At 42.3% G+C, this 17,206-nt stretch overlaps 1 protein-coding gene across 3 annotated transcripts in view; it reads right to left on the bottom strand.

Moving 5' to 3' along the window:
* The window catches only part of zfhx4 (zinc finger homeobox 4), a 295,223-nt gene that overhangs the window by 152,252 nt on the left and 125,765 nt on the right, over positions 1–17,206 (bottom strand). For all 3 annotated transcript variants that reach the window (XM_037078748.1, XM_037078749.1, XM_037078751.1), the window contains one exon: positions 12,573–12,634. The gene's annotated coding sequence lies outside the window, so the exon portion shown is untranslated. The remainder of the gene's footprint in view (positions 1–12,572; positions 12,635–17,206) is intronic.

The following is a 17,206-nucleotide window of genomic DNA, read 5'->3' as shown; positions in this document are numbered from 1 at the left end:
ATAAGAGGATCAGAAAAAAGAGACTCTCAGTGCGAGTGAGTCATTTCAGTCGTTAGAACAATCCAGACACATGTGAAGGACCAGAACATATCGACCCCCACCATGCTGTACATCATGAAAGCTGCTGTGACAATTCAGATGTGGAGGATGAACTCTCCTACCCCAACTTCCCTCTCCCATATAAACCATTCAGTAACCCTTTATGGATTTCACATATGTAGATTCTTATTTATGTCCACTCTGTCTTCTATCATCACTATGAAACGCAGGCGCTATTTGAATCCGGCCATAAAACCGACTGGAGTCACGTTAATTGTCAGACACAGACGCAAGTTCTGATCATAAACGCTGTATTACATAGTGCTGCTTTAAATCACCGACAAATCTATCCCTCCCCTCTCTGGTGCCTTCCAAAGTGATTTGGTCTCAATTTGTAATAAAAAAAGACCAGAGGAGAGAGCGCTGCCAGTGCGGGCGATAGGCTTCTCTTTTGTGTTTTGCATTTTTTCACCTTTTCTCTCGTCGCAGTGACTGACTTTTAATCTAATAAACATTGCATGAGCCCACTGACCAGAACAAAGGGGAAGAAGAAAAAAACATCTTTCTGAACATCTATCAGATCTCTCTTGTTAAAAAAAAAGGGGGGGAGGTGGCGGGTGTTCCTTAATAGGAATGGGGTAGGATATAAGGTTTCATGCCAAGATCGTAAAATTACTGAGGAATAAAAGCCATTCATTTCACATGACATCACCACCTTTTGAGGATGTGAGCTTCAGCGGCTTCAAAAAGAGGACAAAATGTTTCCTCCATCTTCAGTGCTGCTGTTGTCTGACAAGACATACAAATGCAGCAGAACAATGGTGCGGGATTAGCCTCCCTGCTACTGGCTGGAGCTTCTGAAACATACATTAAAAATGTAATATTCTTAACAGTATAACTGTTGTGGTATATATATACACACATACATACACACACACATATACATATATATTTATATATGATCAGACAGTGAGAGACTGCTTGGGGCAGATTTGAATGATTTTCTTCTTGCAAGATGTGGGCACAGCAAAAGTTAAACACACGCCTCACTGTGACCCTAGTGGTGAAATCACAAAGCAACAGCTTATACAACAGGGATGATAAATAACTGGCCATCACCCCGCAAACTTGTTACATTCTACTCAGTATACAGCAGCACATTTCCGGCTAAATACTTGCACTTAAAACATTCCCTCTTGCGCGCGCTATTAGTGCTGCCCACTAATTTACACTTAAGCACTAGTTTCCAGTAGGATCGCAACCATTATGTCTATTCAAATGGCTGTCACTCACTCTCCATGGGTCCAAGTCAAATCGGTCTTGTATGCTTGACACAAATGATACGGCACTGGAGCATGCTCCAGGGGTACTAATGGTTGGTCTGAGTAGTTCTCAGCCACAATGTCACAGAAAACACATCATTTCCAACCTGCTCCACAACAAGTCCGTGCCACACTCAAAGAGATATACATTCGCTAATGGCAAATGCACTGGCTAACGGAGGTGGGCTAGCTACACATGATGCATATCTCTTATCAACGGAGGCTCTCCACATGTGGGAGCGAGGAGGAGGGATGTGTTTAGTGACTGATAAATATGAATCACTGGTGTACTCAACAATATATGTGCCATTTGAACTCTTCTGGCTTATCATTCCTGCCAGCACCTCTCACACTGCACTGTATGCCGCTTTAAAGGCCAGAACGCCTTCACTAATTGGCACTGCCAATAAGAAGCCTCACATCCATCTGTTCTGTTGGTTTATCTACATTAGACAAGAAGGGATGCTACATTCAAAACACAAGCAGACATTATTAACAAAGTATAAAACAATAATTTCATTTTTCTCCCTTTCTCAGAGAAATGTGACACATCATCTGGCACGGTATTGCGTTGCCCGGGGTGAGGGCCCTGCACAGTAGATGGACCGCTGTAATTTCTCATCTATCAAATTATGGTTTATTGTTCAGCACAGCAACCCCAGGCTACACACACAACCCTGTGCACTGACAGTTATGAAACATTATATTTCCACTGTCATAGTCCAGGCCCAAGACGAAGCTTAAGAAAGAAAAAGAGAAAGAAGGCGGAAAGGAATAAAAACTCCGAAGTAATCAGTTGTTATGTCAACATCTATGTTAAACAGAGCTTTGATCATAGCCGTTCAAGCCAATGTTGCTATTTCTGGGGTTTGCTAATGACATTAGGTTACTCAAATTGCCATTAGCCACTACTGTATAAGCTTGTTTATTATTGCCATGGTAATGATTTTTCTACCAAATGAAATTTGTCGGCAGGAAATTGTGTTTAATGCTGGTCTAATGAGTCTGCTGTAAATTAGCTGGCGTGCCAGCGTGGATGACTAAAAGGCCTTTAAGTAACCTTTAGTCTCTGTTGAGGGTAATTTGATACTGCCACTGATGATTCACTTAGTGAGGCTAAAAGCTATAGGCTTGCATCTCAAGAAGGACATGTGAAACTACCATCGCTCTTAAACTAGAAGTGAATGTGAAAATAATCTAATCGACTTGCAACTAGATGAGTTTGAGCCGGTGAGCGTGAACTCTTGACTGAAGTCAAACCAATTTACTGTGTTTGTCACCAAGGTCAACGTTCGGCTACACATACAACTAGCAGTTTAGCTAGTCTAGGATACTGGCTTAAAAGAGAGGGCATCTACTTAAGATGGTGACAATCCTGATTATACTCCCTATTTCCTTCCTACCTATCACACTTTGTTATATTCTATCAATGAAGTCATCCTAAATTTTTCAATTACTTGACGAAGGGCCAGGCAAGTAATGAGATGCATAAAATGCAACAGTAACACAATAATCTGTACTTCTCAATAGAATTGAATAAACAGATGGAATGGAACTGGGCAAACGGGGCAGCGTCGCTTGGTCATCTCTTGGCACATCTTTTTTTCTTTTTTTTTTTTACAGCTCAACAATAAGAATGATCAAAATAACAGCAAAATTAAAATGACAGTGAATATCAAACACTGTTATAAATAACTACAAGTAAATCATTTAAAGTGTATACTGTGTAATAAAATATTACAAAGTAACAAAAAGTTAACTAAACTTAAAAAAGCCTTGAAACTTCAATTTAGTACAGTCTGTCCACATAGTAAATATCGGGCTTTATTAATCGCTAAAGTTCATACAAGAGCATTAAGTTTTACAGAAGAGTTTACAGAAAAGTCAAAACATCTCCTACTAATGAACCCACACAAATAAATCTGTGTATCAAAAGAACTGCTGGTGCAACTGGTGTGTGTGTGTTTGTGCTTTTGTGTACACACATTACCAGGCGCACCGTGTGTTAGGTTCTTGGCTTTGTGCCAGGTCTGCAGTGCAGACTGAGCAGCCTCCTGATGCATCTGCGTATGCAAAAGAATGGGCGTGTGTGTGTGTTTGTGTGTGAGTGAGAGTGAGTATGTGTGTGCGCACACATCTCTGGCACCCCTGCAGCTCTGTGGAAGCACACGTGGGTATTTCGTGTCAAAGTACCATCCTCCGTCACAGGCATGGCAGCCACGCCCCCTGGCATACTCCCCTGAGATCTGACAAGAGGTGTGTGTGTCTGTGTGTGTGCAGGGAGGTCGACTGTGCATCTTGTGTTTTTAATGGTGTGACATTCCTCCTTAATGCAGGTGGCCCCTCCATCTAAAAAACCCTTCCTCTTTAGACACTCGTCTGTGTTTAGTGCCACCCCCTGCCGCGCCCCCATCTAACCCCCCATTTCCCTGTACCTCCCACTGCACCTCGCCCACCCACGTCGCCCCTCCTCCTCCGGCAACACGTGCCCCTTCTTAGTGCCAACATGCCCTCATCCCCCCATCTCCCTCCTCTCCCCTCCCTTTCCCTCCCCCCTCCACTCTCCTCTTTTTCCCACGCCCGCCTCTTTTTGTCATCACGTAGTAGGAGTGGTATCACCGCACGTGCCCCTTTTTAGTGCCAACAAGCTCCCCTGTGGCCCTCCTGCCCCCCCACCTTCCTGTCTTCCTCCCCCCCATCGTGTTTTACCCCCCGCCCAACTCCCGCCCCCTCTTTCTCACACTGTTCATCTCATCACTATGTAAGTGGGGAAACCAGACTGTTTTGCATACGGCTGTTTAGTCCTTTGTGGCAGGCGGGGCAGCATGCGAATATGCAAAACGGTGATGGGGAGGCATTTTGTAGTGTGATGAGGAAGGGGAGACGGCGGAACTGTGAAAGATGCTGCTGCTGTGTGTGTGTATGCTTGTGTGTTTTCCAACAGATTCTTTGGCTCGCCACAGCGGTGGCGGTTGGTACAGGAGCAGGTGCCACCAGAACCAAAGCCCAGTTGAGCAACGTGGCGATGGAATACCAACCCAAGCAGCCATAAATCCTACATGGAGGGGATACTCTCATCTTCTGTGGCCTTTATTCCATTTCAGGGACAATGCAAGAAAAGGTTGTCACTTTTTTTTTTTTTCCCTTTCAACATGCATCGTTACTGTAAATCCACACGACATAGAAGCGGCAAATATCAGCGGCAAATTAAGAAGAAAGGGACGGGGAAGTTCTTTTCGCTTCCCCCTCCTCTTCACCCATATCCTTCTCTCTTCTACTTATCTGTGGCGGAGAGCCAATGGTTCATTATAATTGGCCGTTGTCATCATGCAGATGACACACAGTCTCCGCGCTCTGAATATCATTAGCGCCTTTGCATACCTCCGCTCTTTTTTCTTTTTTTTTTCCTGTCCTTTCTTCTTGTTCCTTCATCCCGAGGCTCGTTTCGGGATTCGATATTCCAAAAGGTAATTATCATCCACGAAGCAGCCTATCAATATGTGGAGATAGCCATAATGGGGAATGAAGGCGCATGTCTGATTGTCGTTTTCGCTTTCGCCATTCCCAGCGCAAATGTAGAACAATCTCCCAGGGTGTGAGGGAGAGTGCGAGTGTATTTGTGTGATTGTATTTGACTCTCCTTTGCAGTGGAGTCCATTGTATATCTCTGTGGTTAAAGGGTGTTCTTTGCTCTCCTCCTCCTCCTCCTCCTCCTCCTCCTCCTCCCCTTTCCCCCTCGTTTGCATATATCAACCTCTCCTCGGGTAGAATAATAGCTCTTAATTCTCCTCTGCAGCTCGTGCCTTCTGATCCATGACAAAAAGAAGGAACCAGCCGGTCAATTTGCATACTCCGCATACTGATGAGGCGTGTGTTGCCGACTGTCTAATTACCGAGTCCTCCAGACACTCTCTCTCTCCTCCTGCAGCTTTCGCTTTTAACCCTCGCTCGACCGTTCGCCATGTCTTCGTCTCCGTTCATTGTCGCGTTCAGCATTAATTCATCTGGAGGGGCATGTAGAAACAATAGAGAAACAAGAAAATGAACAGAAGCATGATGCAGTGACGAGCGGCTCGTTCGTTCACCTTCGTTTACTCCCCCGTCTGTGTTTATTGGCTAATTTGCGGCTCCTCTCGCTCGCGGCGGCTCTCCTTAAGCTACCCTCTTTGTCTTTGCCTTTGAAATTTACAAAATCTTACAAGAAATCAATACTTAATTGATTATTCACTTTCCTGCAGCCTCAAACGACCGGCGAGTGCACGTGCGTATTAAATCCGGCGTGTGTCTGTGTGTACGTGTGAGTCAGTCTCTGGTAGATCCCATGGTTATTCCCAGTTCTTTCGAGGCAGCAGGCGGACGAGGTGGCAGGGAGCTCTGAGAGAAACACTCTGCAGCGTCAACGTGTATGCGTGTGCGCATGTGTGTGCGTGTGTGTGTGCGTGTGTGTGTGGGCATATGAGACGTACCAGGGTCCCGTCAATATCACCAAAGCCAGGGAAGTTCCAAGGGGTTGAAGAGGGTTTACTTCCCAGCCATTTTGCTCAAACTGCAACGGCCATCCAGATGAAGGGCGAAGCATGGAAAGCAAACAACAACAACAACAACAACAACAAACCAACACCAAGCCTGTGGGCACAGGAAGCACAGCAGGCTCCAAGCAGGATGTGGAAAGGAGTATATCCTCGTTTTCGGGGTGTTTTTTGTCCTCTACGCAGCGCGTCTTTGTTTTCCGTCCTGGCTTTGAGAGGAGAGCAGGGCAAGATGCCACCTGGACCCTTCAGAGAACTCCGTGGCGAAGTGGGCGCGGAAATAGGGGCGTGAAGAGAGGGGCGTGAGGAGGAGGAGAGAGAGAGGGGTAAAGGGTGCCTGGCGCCTGCCTCTGATATGCCATAAGGATGGCAGGCACGTAATGATAGCAAATGTAGAGCAGATTGGCTTGGAGGAGGAGGAGGAGGAGGAGGAGGAGGAGGAGAGACAGGGAAAGGGGGAGAGGAGACAGATGGCAAAGCTGGCCTGGTGCCAATGATACCAAGACATGACTACGCAGGGAAACCTCCCCCTACACTCTGACACTTGTTGCTGTCTGTGTGTTTATGTGTTAGGAACACATGTGCGGACAAATACTGTGGCAGGAAATTCCCCAAACAGACTATGGCGTTTTACTCGCGCCCTATTACCTCAATAGGGCCGGCGAACTTCTTTTATCCATTATCTGTGATGGAATGATGATAATTTGATGTTTCAATGTCGCTGTATGCTTTGGCTGAGATATTTAAGTATGTATGAGAGCCTAAAGCAAAATGAGGGTGAAAGATAGAGGTCTGGCCTCCAATTTGACCTCCATTTATGCAACGTGGCAAAGGTCAAATATTGACTCCACTCGCATATCTTTTTTCATGGCCATCAAAAATAGATGTTGCAACCCACTCAATCTTTCGTTCTCTCTCTTTTTTTTTTTTAACATAATGACATTTCAGTTGTGGTGGGGAAATGACCGTGATTTTTGTCTCGCAGTGTTCTGGAGTAAAAAAAAACTGCTGGCTTGTGTTGGTTTATGACAAGAAAAACGGATGGCAGCTAGATAGAGTATTATGATGTTCATATTGAAATGTGCTGAGCAAACATCTTCCTGCACCAGCAGACGTGCTCTGTGTGTGGGAGAGAGAGAGAGGGAGGGAGGGACAGAAATGTATTTGTGCAGCATTTGGGGGGGCAATGGTGCAAGACACACACTGTACTGTATTCTTGTATGTTTGACTGGTGCCAATGAAAAAGGAGAAATTCATAACAAAAAGGAAAAGCATGCATCATAGGAAACCTGCCATTTAAGTATTACAGGCATGCAGGTACACGGGACAGACAGATAAAGATGCTGTAGCACTTCCAAAGGGTTCTGAAATGGCCACAAGATTGAAAATCTTTTAATTTCTCATGTTTGACTTGTTTTGCATGATTGGAAGCAGAGCAGGTTATGGGAATAGATTGGGCAAAGCTCTGTCGTCTGCAGATAAAGAGTAATGTCATCATACACTGTGTATGTGTGTGTGTGTGTGTGTGTGTGTTTGGGTAGACTGGATGAAGGGGAGCGAGGGGGGGGTACCCAAATCAAACACCCTATTTGAATAAGAACAATCACAGCCCCAAAAACGGAGCAGAGACAGAGAGGGGGAAATAGCGAGGCGATTTGACTTGCGAATCAGCCAATGCATATCTGCATGCTAATTACGTGACAAGAAGGGGGGAAAGAGTGGAAAGCGCCCCCCATGCGCCAGACAGGGAGAGGGCGAGGGAGGAAAGACATAGCAGACACGAGAGAGAAACGAGGGGGACGAGCGAATGAGCAAATGGACAAACAAACGAAGAAATCAAAGGGAGCTATAGACGAGATGGGTAATTAATTCCCCATCAGCCTTTACTCCACGGCATTTGATTTTCTTTGGAAACAAATCGACACGCACGGAGGAGGAAGAAAGGAGCGAAAGCAGAGGACGCGGATAGGGACTGGAGCGTGGTTGGGGGGCATCCGAAAATTAAAATTATTGATTGATCTTAGGGTGCTGGGGGATGTAGAGCGGAGGGCATTTTGAGGATGTAATTAGAGCGGACCGGGACCAAGGCTGGAATGATAATAGATGACGTTGGAATTCACCATGGCGATTGGCCATTAATCTCCATTAATGCCGACCAGGATATTAAAAATTCTAATTGGAAGGACAAAAATGATGTGGATGCTGTGCGTCTGCATGTTTATAAGAGTGTGTGCTTGGATGTTGATCTTGAGCATTTGGTGATAATTGCCACCATGGGGGACTGGTGTCCTGAGGTATAGTATATCAACTGTATCAGCCCGCCGATTAGACTTATGAACTACTGTCAGTGCAGCACTGAATGTACTGTTGTTTTTTTATTTGATTGACTGAAATCTACTCTCATTTGTGGTTTGGGAAGAGATAACCTAATTTACATCAGCCTTTATTTGCGTGTTTAAATGTATATCTCGGCGCTAAGTATCTGTGACTGCATGCCTGTGTAATAATGACAGAGTTTCCAATTCAAGTTACTTTGCATTGTTGTTTAAATGAAGATTATCATTTACTGTATTTGCAATTAAGGTTCAAAAAATCTGTGCAATACATAAACTGTGTTTGTGTGTGTCTGTGTTTAATCTGTATTCAAATTGTATTAAAGATTATTCTTACATCCTCCATCATCTGTGTGTGTTATTTGGTGACTCTTTCATCTTCCTTCCTTTCAGTAGTAGATGAAGTACCCCAACTCTGTGCACATGGAAAAGGCATGCTTTAGGGAGCCCCCATAGGTGCTATGATGTCATCAGTGGCCTTGGATCTGCTGTTTGTGCTAAGTTACATCAGCCCAGATTGAGGAACACGGATGACAGGCCAATACTGTGTTTATCAATAGCTCTACCACCTTGCATGACTGTGCTGTGACACCGTCAATAGATTATGAAATCTTACTCTGTCAGCTATTCAATAATACAAATTGCTTGTGTGTAGTCAGCATGGGCACGTGTGAGCTCCCACTAGTGTATGCGCCCGTGACATAAATATGCAAGAGGTTAATGCATATGTTCCTGTAATGTCTCCGTGTATTCACTCTGCATGATTAGGAACTGTCCTTGAATTAGTAAGATGAAACTGCAACCCCCAACTCCACCGCCGTTACACTTATATTCCATCACACACACACACACACACACACACATATAGATGTTGTAGCCTATGTGGGTTCAAATGAAGTGCTAAAATGAAGACATAGCTGTACGCACACCTACATAATAATGAAAAACATTTCACCTCTAATGTTAATTCATTGTTCATTAGCGAAAGAAGAGAATGTCACCACTCAGAACCAGCATGCTTTTGTGTGCAGCACGTATGTGTATGTGTGTGTGTGTGTGTGTGTGTGTGTGTGTGTGTGTGTGTGTGTGTGTGTGTGTGTGTGTGTGTGTGTTGGCCAGTGTGATGTCATTACGTTAATGGTCTTTCACTGGGGCTAGTCATTAAATGAGGATATTAAAGCAGTAGGCTGTTTTTATATGCATGGAGGGGTGATGTGTGGGGGTCACAGTTGCTTGAAGTCATCACTCATGCACACTGGGAGGGCACACAAATACACAGGGGAACACAATCACACATAAAAATGAGCAAAATATGTATAGAAGGGGTCACTCAGCTCTCTTCAGGAGAAAGATGTCTATGTTTCTTTCTCTTTTCCTGTGCTGTGCACACAGTGATGGAGCACTCACTTGCACCTCGTTTGAGTTGTTTTTTATGAATATGTACCCCCTCTCAAGCCGGATTGATCATGATATTTATGAGCTAGGCTTGACGTGCATATTATTATTATCATTAATGTTATTATGCATGAAATAACATTAGGCCTGACAGAGGCCGTGCAGAAGCAGGGGCTATCACTGCTCCAATCATCAGATTGGTCTGATTTATGATTTATGCAGACCACATACGGCCTGAGATAACGCCCCTGGAGGCGCTGGGCTGTAAAAAATTGTTTTAGCCAATTGATTAATCAAGACTGGTCATATGTGTGAGTACTTCATTTGTATATGTGCTTATACAGCAAAGGGAAATGTGTGTTTATGTTCATGTGTCTGTATCTAGATGAGCATGCTGGTATCTGTCAGTTCTTGGATTTGGCGATGTGACCTTGTCAAGCAGAGTGAGAGCAGGGAAATGAAAACAGGGGGATTGGAGAAGGGCAGATGGTAACATGAAAGAAAAAAACTGAATATGCATTTGATTTGGTTAGAAAAGTATTAATTTTTTACGTCTCATGTAAGTGAGTGTAAGTGCAATTCAGAATTTAAGTTGTGGAAGAAAACACGGAACAACAAAATGTGTATCACAGTAAAGTCTCAAGTTCTCTTGTTACAATGTTTTGGTTTGTTGCTTCTGTCATGGCAAGGCAATGGGGATTCAGGTCATACACAAGAAATGGAAAAAAAAAATATGAATTAATCATAAGAAAAATGAGTGGTGCAAAACATGCAGGGTAAATATGCCGGTGAGCATTCTTTACAGCTTTCGCTTTAAACCGCTTGAGACTAGCTAGGTTTACATCTCATTCAGAGATTATCACCGGGTTATAAAATCGTAAAATTAAAGTCCAACCTTCCTTTTCTTCATTAATTGTGTTTTGGGCTAAAATATGACAAAACAACACATCCTGCCTGTGTTAGGGGTGCTTTTTCCAGTGGCAGGCATAACTAAGACTTAATGGTAGCAAACAGGCCAAAAGTAAAACTTATTGTCTTGTGTCATGCAAAATGGTACCCAAATATGGGTATATATACCAAATGAAGCCCAAATAACTGACTAACTTCCAGTGCAAAGTGCAACGGTGCCTGTCAGGTTCAGATTGTGAAAAATGACTAATAATTAGGAATCCTATGATTTAAAGAATGTTCATTGTCTAACTTATCCAGGTAATTATGATGCAAATCACCTATTCTCTCTGGCATACCAACCACTGCTGGGTGAACGCGTCGCTAGCTGTGTGCCACTTGTGATATTTTGAAGGAGTTTGCCACCATCAACCAGTGGACATCATTGTACACCATCAACCCTGGCCTATAAGAACGGCAACGACTTCTTTGAAAACTGCTCTATGGCAGCATTTTGAGGTCCATGAAGTCGAGGGGAGAATAGACAAGACCTACACAGTTTGTAAGGTGTGTGGAACTCAACTTAAAGACTTTGGCAACACAACTAATTTGAGAAACCACCTTGCACGATACCACCCAGAGTTGGGAAAGTAGCAGCGACCTGTTGCAGATGCTATCGAGCAGGCGGTGGCACAGCTTCAACTGAACTCTGAGAGAGTGACGCAGTTTACAAAATCCATAGCAAGTTTTACTGCATTGGGTTTAAGACTGTATTCAATAGTGGAGAAGGTGGGTTTTTCAGGCAATGGTGTGCACTTTAGAGCCAAGATACCATCTTGATGTTTCTTCACTGACACAGCCATATCGACGCCCTACAGTGACACTAAAACAGAAGTTTTGGACACTGAAAGCACATAAGTAGCCATGTTTCAGTATGAGAGTTGATACATAGGTCCATAATGTACTGAAATGCAAGCTGCATTGAAAGCTTTTTTTATTTTTATGCTGTTTTTCTCTAAGGGATATGCTCATTGCCTGTATCAGGAGGATTCTGTGTTCAAGTCAAATCTATTTGTGACAAAGAAAATCCTTTTGTCTAATAGAATATTAGTGAAGGTAAGTAATCTGTTGATTTTTTTTTAATGATCATCACAAAAGTAGGAAATGATTAGCAAACTTTGAGTAGCAAACTCAGATGTAATTATTATGATTATTATTTCAAATCATGCATGGAAATGTACACAAAAAAATTGTAACAAGTTTAGAATCGAATTGTTGAACTCAGAATCGGAATCTAATCAAATTGTGAGGTGCGAAGAGATTCCCACCCCTAGATTTTATAATCATGAGAATCAGAAATGGCCAGGTATGTGTACTCAAACAAGGAACATGACATGTGGCTTGCAATGAGTATAACAAAAACTGAGCAAACCAGTTGGTCTGAATAAAGATCCACCAAAGGGCAGGACTGTACTGCACAATAGAAGCCAAACAGAAAATAGGTGTATACATCAAAATCCCCAATGGCCAACATAAAAAGTACAGGCCATAAACAGTATAAGTAAGATGTACAAGGTTATGCAACTATACATCCACAACACACACAGACACTCCATCACAATAGCAAAAATCTGATTTTCTAAGAGGCTTACAAGACTATTTAATAGTTCTACTAACAGTAAAGGTAAAGCTATAGTTGTAAAAAAAAAAAAAGACAAAGCCAGTCAGACTCAAGGTCAGTTAAAATGTACCAGAATAAAAAGACCAATTCAGTGCATATTCCTTTTAGGAAATTCCATTGTTTTAATACTGAGAACTGTTTATTAAAAGATAAGATTTAGTTTTGAATGTCAGTCTGTCTACAACCCGTGATTTCAATGTATTTTGGAAAAAATATGACAAGTTGTACAAGATATTGGACAAAATAATGAAATAAACTGAGAGCTCCAGAGTTACTTTGAAAAATAAGTACAATTAAATAAATATTTAATAAGTGATGAGAGCCCATGACGCTGGAGGTCTCATACGTTTTGTACGGCAGGAACAGAATATTGAAAGCTTCTTACCTTGATGGCGTGTTGGGAGTCAGGGCAAACTGTTGTAACCTGCTCCACTTCACTGTGGCTCCCTGCAATGTTGAAAACTGATTAGTGCCTAAATAAAGCATCAAAAACTCTTTTCACATCATTATTTGCTATTGGTTACAAAGACTGCACTTCCTGTAGCGTTTTCACAGTATCATTACTGTAGCTTACCAGTGAAGGGCTGTTAATGGGAAGCAAAGATAGCAGAACAGCCATGAACTCCAGTACAGGTTCAAGATAGAAGTCATATGGCCTGGCTGCTTAAATCAGCTTTCTGTACTTTTACAAGGTTTAAGTTAAACAATGTTCCAATTTCTAATTTATGGAAAGTCTCATCAGTGCAGTGCTTGAGCAAATGTACTTAGTTTACTTGGCTGTATTCCATCACTGCCTTGATTTTGAAAAAATATCCATCCACCACTGTTATGCGATAATTAGGAGTTGGTTCAAGCAGTTTTAGGCCTCAGTTTTCCAGTCGACATACACTATGCCATTTTGCCGAAAAAAGAACAGAACAAATGATGAAACATTTTTTGTTTGCTTCATATAATAATGTGAGGAAAGTTACATCAGATCTGGGTGGAGCAACGAGGAGACTGTTTCAATCTGACACTATTTTTCATCCCCTCAAAAGGGAAAGAAGCCTTAGTCAGAGCGGAAACAGATGATCAGTCAAGTGAACTGTGTTTGCAACATCACAACTTATTCGGAAAAAGTCCTTCCTTCTTCTTGTTAAGTGCATACAAACTTTCTAGCAATATTGAGAAAGTCTATTTTTAATTCTCCATCAATCTTTTTAATGTCATACTTCAAATACTCATGGAAACATGGCCATCGAAAATGCCTGAACCTGGCAGTGTTGCTCACATTCTGTATGAACTGAACCACAACACAGCTAATGGGCAGCAGGGTGGAAACTTGACTGGAATCTGGTTCTCTCCTGAGCTAGAGAAAGAGTGAGAAGGTGGCGAAATGGCTCTGAGCATTGTAGTCTTCTTTGTCATAAGGGTATGATTAAGGTGAGTGGTGGTCAGATGATTGCAAGCAATACCTTGCTGCAATTGCATGTGTCCTTGTGAAAGCAGACCATACGTACAGACAATCCAACCTACAGGCAGATTTCAACGGATTGCGACTCAAAAAACTCTATATTGCTGAAGCAGAGCTAAAGGGAAGCGGGCCTGCAGCAGGCCGCGGCCAGGCTGAAGGAACCGCTGCCGAGGTGATTATAGATTCTGAAAGCAGCGCTGGACTCTGAGGCAGAGATTATTATAAATTTGGTCATTGGCAATGAGGACACTACAGGGGAGAGAAAAACAAATATTAGGGCCCCCTTCAATGCCGCGGCCAGTGTGAGCTGTTTTCCATTTTAATGCATTATGTGTGTATAAGGGAGAGAGGGGAGATGAGTTTTTTTTTTTCCTCCTCGGTGTGTGTGTGTGTGTGTGTGTTAGATTCAGCAAACTCAGATTTACATTTCCCTTGCACTGCCTGTGAAATGTTTTCAGACGTGGGCAGCGTGACTGCAATAATATATAAGGCCCGTTCCCTCTTGCGCTCTCCCTCCTCTTTCTTTCTTACACATACTTACGCGCACGCACACTGCAGACTAAGACTGCGTGAGAGAATGAGGATGAGGGAGTGGAGCCGTAATTACCAACCGTGTGAGAGAAATGGAAATTCACACTTAGTCTGATTCTGTGCTTAGCTTTCAAGCCACTCTTTCACTTAAGCTCATATTGACACGTTGACTTAAAGTGAAGGTCCCCTGACGTCACACAGTTAAACACGCTAAGAAGTTGGATTCCAAAAGTTCATCATGAGAAAAGGTCTGAGAAACACACACAAAGAAAAGACGTGTCTCGCAAGAATAACTTATAAAAATTTCTATTTGCTTCTGGTGAAAAACATTACAGAGTAGTTTTTAAGTGATGATTCCTGGGATTCTTGGGATCTTTTTTCTTGTGACAGCTGCTGCGGTAATAAGTAGGCAAGGCTTTGCTGTTTTCAAATACATTAACACAGGCATCCAGTATAGACTTGTTAATAAATACTTCTCAAAGTTAGAAAATAAACAGCAATTTAAACATGAATGTCTGACTGGACCTGGGTGGAAGTGGGATTATTGTTGTAAGGCAAAGGTAGCAAAACGATGCAGCAGTTTTTGAATTATGTTTAGTTTCTGTGATTTTTGTGTTAATTTAACACAATGAAGGCCAGATCCTTTTGTGAAGGTTCATATTCTAGGTAATGGAATTCAAATCACATTGAACTGTTGAACATGTGATTGGTCCCTGTATTTAGACCAATGGGATAAGAAAGGTGATTGGTTCTAGAGGTGTGGATATGTCTCGATTATAAAATGCACCACAATGCAGACATGGAAGATTCTCCATCAATGCAGAGACAGAGCTTGATCGAGAGTCTGCAGCTTATGTTGATTTTTGATTGTCTGGTCTCAGCTGGACAATAAAGTTACCTAGCAACGTTGCGCCCATACTGTGAATTGAATGGCAGACATTAAGCTAACGTTACTTATGTACTGTACGAGGCATGTTGGAGGGTTAGGGTAGGGGTATTTTGTAAAATGGACATTTTAAAACATGTCAGACTTTTAAACTTGCTGGAAAGCACAAACTGGACACAACTAATGAACTAGACACACGCTGAGCGTCACTTCAGCCCCACATCGATTACTAATCACGTCAGCAGCCATTAATAATAAGTGTTACAGCAAACCCAGCTAATCACCGAGATCTGAGGAAGCGCCATCCAACTCCGAGAGAGGTGTGTGCAGCAGTCAATTAATGCCTCATCTTAAAGCTGCCATGGGAAAAACAATATTATTGTAGATTACAACAAACATGTAAGGCACTGCAGATGGATAAATAGTTTGTTTCTTTAATGTTTATGTATTGAAAAGATGCAGCCTTTATTTTGTAGGCTGCTGTAGTCTGATTATTGGACGGACATTCTGAATAAAAGGGGAATTCAAATAATGAAAAAGTAGCCGTGAGCAGTAACATACATGATGCCATACACCGAGAAGCACCGCGTTGCATCGACAGTTGTTTTGCATTTGAACCGTTGACAGCTAAATCGAAACAGATCGTGAGGCCAGTGAAGATTCAAACCTCTTGTTGATTCCCAATGGCTATCTATATCCTAACTCGGTATTTCCTGACATTAAATATATTTCAAATGTTCTGAGGCAGGCTCAGTGCCGAAATGTGTTAGGGACTATCTATTTCGATATGAGCCAAATAAAGAAGTGAGTTTTTTATGTTGCCTAAGCCAAACGACAGACTGGATGCAAACCAACAATGATAACTATATTTTTGTGACAATTTCATGAGCTACTCTGATATCATGTTGATAAAATCCATATGAATTTGTAAACTCATTGACTCTTAATTGCATTCCATGCAAGTTGCATTGTTGGTGTGATCGTAATTACATCGGCTTTTTCAAGCTGGCCACAGTATATCAAAAGAATGTAAAGCAATTAAAACTGAAAATGTAATATCAGCAGCCATGAACACATTGGTCACATCACTGTTGATTTAATTACGTTCCAAGAGCAGGTGGAGGACCTGCATCTGCCTGCTGTGTGCATTATTCCAAGGTAGTTTACTGTAGTCACCATATTGTTTCTATTTGTTGGTGTTCAGATATTTCACCGGTGGAAAGGTTGTCTAAGCCCGAGGGGTTCAGATTTGCAAGGATCTATCAGACAACCAAAATCACAACCATAAACGATCCACACAGCCATCTATACATTCAAAACTTACCCCGGGGCTGTGTGGCTGCATGGGCTCCGTCTAAGCACTTTGTCATTTTAAGTGTAACACAGGTATTGATTCCATAGGTTTGATTCAAAATGCAATGTCTTCCTCTGAGAGTTGATTAAACCCTTTTGGTATCGATGCACTGGGCCCCTGTGTGTTTGTGTGTGTGTGTGCGTGTGTGTGAGGCAGAATGTGTATGGGTGAGACAGCGAGGACGGTTTGTGTACATGCATGCATGCATGCGTTCATTGATAAAAGCATTACAGAAAACCACGACGTCAGGACTGTGTGATCTAGAATCATAGTCCCCCTTACTGGAGGTCTGAAGTCACATTCACTCTGCTCTCCATTCTCTACTCCTCACTTCTTTCTTTCTCAGTCAATGCTATGCCAGTCAGTATATCAACCATCACTCCTGAAGTGGAACTTCAAACATACTGAAAACGAATTCGACTGCCAAGTTGTTTTATGTGGCTAGGGTTAGGGTTAGCTTTTTTTAAGCTTTGGTCATCATTATCAGAGAAGAGGAAGCAGTTATAATAATTCAAATAGTGGTACTGTTATACTTTTACTAGCAGCACTAGCACCAACTTCAAATGAAAAGACATGTTTTGTTGTATGAACATCAGCACCACTGATGATTTTTTTTTCCTTTACTGACTCATCTCCAGGTTGTTTTCCTAATTAACTGATAAATAGTTTGGTTTATTCAACACAGTACACATGTAGAGCCTTAGACAATGTCTTTAAACACATCAACCGATCACACATCTATTCAACATAACAATTTTGCTTTCAAAATGATGCACTTGAATCAAAACAATCAAA

The sequence above is a fragment of the Acanthopagrus latus genome, chromosome 19, assembly GCF_904848185.1.
Source record: "Acanthopagrus latus isolate v.2019 chromosome 19, fAcaLat1.1, whole genome shotgun sequence".
NCBI classification, from domain to species: Eukaryota; Metazoa; Chordata; class Actinopteri; order Spariformes; family Sparidae; genus Acanthopagrus; species Acanthopagrus latus.
This window is presented reverse-complemented; position numbering and strand designations above follow the sequence as displayed.